This window comes from Mercurialis annua, linkage group LG4 (genome assembly GCF_937616625.2).
Source record: "Mercurialis annua linkage group LG4, ddMerAnnu1.2, whole genome shotgun sequence".
NCBI classification, from domain to species: Eukaryota; Viridiplantae; Streptophyta; class Magnoliopsida; order Malpighiales; family Euphorbiaceae; genus Mercurialis; species Mercurialis annua.
The window spans coordinates 3,572,257-3,576,660 of record NC_065573.1 but is presented as its reverse complement, the minus strand read 5'-3'; the positions used below and the strand labels follow the sequence as shown (position 1 = coordinate 3,576,660).

Genomic DNA, 4,404 nt, shown 5'->3' with positions numbered 1-4,404 from the left:
TTGAATTGCAAATCTCTAAGGCAGTCTTGTATATTAAATACAAGATTAACGACGCTACTTTACAAACATGTAAAGTGATAGCGGCCACGTTTAAACTCGAAGCATGTTTACCTCTAGGACGAGGAAATCGAACATAGAAGTTAGTTACGTTAGGGGATATGAACCCTACGAACAAATAAATGTTGTTCAGAAGGTCGAATAAAGAGAATTGATTCATAATAGTTATGAATCAAGAAGTAACAAGATGGTCAGGATTGTTAGCATAAGAAGATACTCGATAAGTATATCGAGATGACCGTATAAACCTAATTGTAAAGTCAACAGTTAGTGAATAACTAATCAGAGTATCGCAGCGGAAGTGTGGAAGGAAGTGAATGATAAGGTTTGAACAAGGATTGGTTAAGTGATATTAGAAGATTATGAAAATTCGAGGACGAATTTTTATAAGGGGGGAAGATTGTAATAACCTAAATTTTTGAGGTATTACGTGTAGTGCCACGAGACATAATCGTAAAGATTAAGAACGAGAAAATCAGATTAGGATTGGATAATAAGGACTTAGACCGAAGAGGGTCTATTGGAATTATCGTAGGATAATAATTTAAATGGAAAATTATTATGCGATAAATTGGATTTAATCGGGACAAAAATGGAATAAGATAAAATAAGTTGGAAAGCCAGAGTTAATAATATTCACGTCAAGGTCCGTGAAATATTATTAATAAATGATCGTCAAGTTTCGTAAGTATACGAAATCGTTTTAGAATATAGTTTGACGATTAGTTAAGAATAAGGATTAAAATGCAAATTAGCCACTTTAAGGACTAAAGTGGACTTTTAACCACAAACTTCCGGTGGAAGTTGTGTTTTACTCTATTTTCTCAAGATAAGAAAATAATATCAATAAAACTGTTATCGATAGTCATTAAAATGAAAATTGGACGAAAAAGTAAGAAAAGGTGCAAGTTAGCTCAAAATGGAAATTTGAGCATTTTTGGCCAAAATTGCCAAAATAAATTATTGGAAAGTGATATAATATGATATGAGACTAATGCAATGTATTTGGGAAACAAATAATACAGAATTTATCGAGATTGAATGATTAAGTGATTGATGGACTAAATCGGACAAAATAAAAGTTAGAAAGTGAAGTAAAAGGAGGTGGCAACTTCAAGGACTAAAAGAGACTCTTTCCCCACTTATTATCATCAATTAAGAATGAATATTCATTCATTCAAAACAGAAATTGCAGCCAAGATCCGTAACTCTCCTTCTCCATTTCTCTCCAAATTTCACATGTCCATAACTTTCTCGTTTCTCAACGAAATTGAGCGATTCTTGCGGCCACGGAACGAGAAAACGATTATCTACAGATATGTGGCATCAATTTGAGGTAAAAATAGATTTATTTGGTTGAATATTGAGCTGTTAGTTTCGGAATTTTTAGGTAAAAAGATGATAATGATTAATTGTTGATTGTAGTGAGTTTATAAGCTTAAATTGGATGCAAAATGATGATGGAGATAAGGTTTTCAAGGTAAGCTAATCAATTTTAGGTTTCATGGATATTTTCATGGATTGATAATAATAGAGATTAGGGTTTATAAGTCTTAATTGGGGATTTTGTTGATTGTTCATTACAAGGTGAAATTGAGCTTTAATGGAGGATTGTTGATGATGAATTGAAGCTTGGAAACTTCGGCCATGGAGTATCTTTAAGGTAAGGGATTTTTCTGAAATTGGATGAGTTTGAATTGATGAAATTAAATGAGAATTGAGTAGAGTTTTGTGATGATTAGTGATGTTTGATGATTGAATTGTGTATAGGATTAGTTGTTGATTGAATTGTTAAATGAATTGATGGTGAGTTTGAGGATTGTGTTTGTGTGTTGTTGACCTTAAGCCCTGGGTAGGCTCTGTCCAGCCCCTCCCATGCCCCAGATTGTCTTTCGTTTAGTTAGTTTTAATAGACGTTACTACGGAAATTAGTTGGACGTTTTGTAGAATCTGTCCTTGCAGAACAACCATCTTGTGTGAACCATATCTCGAGTTTTGTAACTCCAAAACAAGTTCCGTTTGTTGATACGGAAACTTTAGGATGTTAACTATAATTGTATAAGTTTGATTTTCTGTTGAATCGGACTCTACGGTATTCATTTTAGGCAGAACATTTTTGGGTGTAATCTGCCCTGCTATTTCGGGACAGCTCAAGGTCTTAATTTATGAGCTTGTTTTCAACACCTTCGGGTGAGTTTCATGGTCCGAGACCTAAACGAGAGTTGTGGGCGACGTTCTAAACTTTAAGAATGTCAATTTTGTTTAGGGTTCAGACTATTTTAAGTAAGCGGTTTCGATAGCCGAAGTTGGCTAGAAACATAATTTTGGATAAGTTAATAATAGCTAGAATTTTATTAATTCTTGCTATTATTATATTTGCATAGATCGGACGAGCGACTATCGACGAGGCTTGAGGAAAAACGGATCGAGATATCGTCATGCTTATTTGAAGAGTTTGGATAGCAAGTGGTGAGTACACTTTAAATTACTCGCTAATATTCGTAGAGCTACGTATTTTAATACGAAAGCTATATGAATATTTTTATGTTTAAATGTATGTTCTTAAAATGCATATATATGTATGTTTTGAAAATGATGTTTAATCGTATTGTGCTATTTTGATAATAATACAAGTAAATGAAAAGAGTATATATATTTAAACACCGGGGATGGGTAAAGTAATAAAATGTTAATTTAACCAAATATAAATAAGAAAAGTACAGTACATTCCTATATGTACTAATAAATCGAATATCGAATAATATACAAGTATCAGATCAGATATGAAAAAGGAAATATAGTACATTCCGATATGTACTATCAAACATAATAAATACCCATACGTGCGTGTGTTATAGATGTATGCTTGTAGATTGTAATGTGCATGTCATGGTCCATAAAGGATCAATACAACAGAACGAAAAATACAAAAACGTAAAATGAGAATTGTACTATGGTGCACAAAATAATAAGAACTGAGATACAAGGTTGAACTCGGTAGAATTATCCCGGGACCTGTATCTCATCCATTCTCGATGATAATCCTCGGAACTCATACGAAATAAAAAGTAAGTGTGATACATCGAGAATCAATACGAAACAGGATCGAGACACAATGTGAACAATTACTCCTATTAAATGTCAATAGGAATCATATGAATCGACAGTTAAGTTCAAAAGACCTGCAGGGTGCAGAGTCCGAATGCAGACACGAAGGTAACTCGGTTGAACTATCTCGGGACCCGTGTTTAAGGAGTAACTCGGTTGAATTATCTCGGGACTCCTATCAATCGTTTGGGATTGAGAAATGGTACAAGTAACTCGGTTGAATTATCTCGGGACTGTACCATATGTTTATGGGTAACTCGGTTGAACTATCTCGGGACCCAACCATAAGGATCAAGTCACAAAAGACTTGCCAATGATTTAGTTCGACTTAGAATCATGATGATATAAACTAAGATTTAAGATTCGGTCGAAAACTAATGAAACAAAACGAGAGAAGAAAAATATCAAAACCATAATAAGAAATCGAAGATGTCAAATACGTATAAACTATAAGTTTATGAAATAAACAAAGAGATATGAAGGAAAGGAAACAAGGTATGCAATATGATTTCAAAAGAGTTTTTCTATATACAAAGGGGGTTTTCAACGGTTTTAACCCTTTATGTGATATTGCGTGTGATTTGGTGAATTCACTCAGTTTTATACTGACCCCGTTGCTCCTCCCATTTTTCAGGGATAGTATGATATGATTTGGAAAGTCAAGTTTCCGAAGTTTTAATTCTCGGAAGTTATTTGCACAAGAAGTGAAAGAAGGTTTTCATTCTAGCGGTCCGCAGTAGTCTAGATGTTTTTGTCTATGTATTTGACTAGCGCATTTTAACTCTGATATTTTTGTAAAATGGGGTCACATGTATTTTGATATATGAAAAAAATGATTTGATTTGCGAAAAATTTACACAGGTTTTTAGGCTTGCTACGGGTTTCGGAGCTACCACTCCCATTCCCTAGCGCCGGTTGCGGCTCGAGAAATCGGGTCGTGACATCTTTTTAACAATTTAAGCCAAATGTTTACAAACATTCCGAAACAAATCCACGCATTTCACCTTTTTATTAATTTAAGCCAAACATTTACAAACGTTATGAAACAAATCCAAGCGTTTCACCTTTTTAGAAATTTAAGCCGAACGTGTACAAACATTACGAAACAAATCCAAATGTTTCACCTTTTTAGCGATTTAAGCCGAACGTTTACAAACAATACGAAACAAAACCAAACCTTTCACCTTTTTAGGGATTTATGCCCAACGTTTACAAACGCTATGAAACAAATCCAAACGT

The 4,404-nt window shown here is 33.9% G+C and overlaps 1 long non-coding RNA gene across 2 annotated transcripts; it reads left to right on the top strand.

Moving 5' to 3' along the window:
* The first annotated feature begins 1,103 nt into the window (after window positions 1–1,103).
* On the top strand, window positions 1,104–4,017 carry LOC126676603 (uncharacterized). 2 transcript variants are annotated; one of them, XR_007640361.2, is made up of 5 exons: window positions 1,104–1,393; window positions 1,483–1,537; window positions 1,645–1,720; window positions 2,442–2,526; window positions 3,800–4,017. It is a non-coding gene; the product is annotated as an uncharacterized LOC126676603 (long non-coding RNA). The 2 variants fall into 2 exon arrangements; XR_007640362.2 differs by lacking the exon at window positions 2,442–2,526 and having other exon boundaries at window positions 1,106–1,393.
* Window positions 4,018–4,404: the final 387 nt, after the last annotated feature.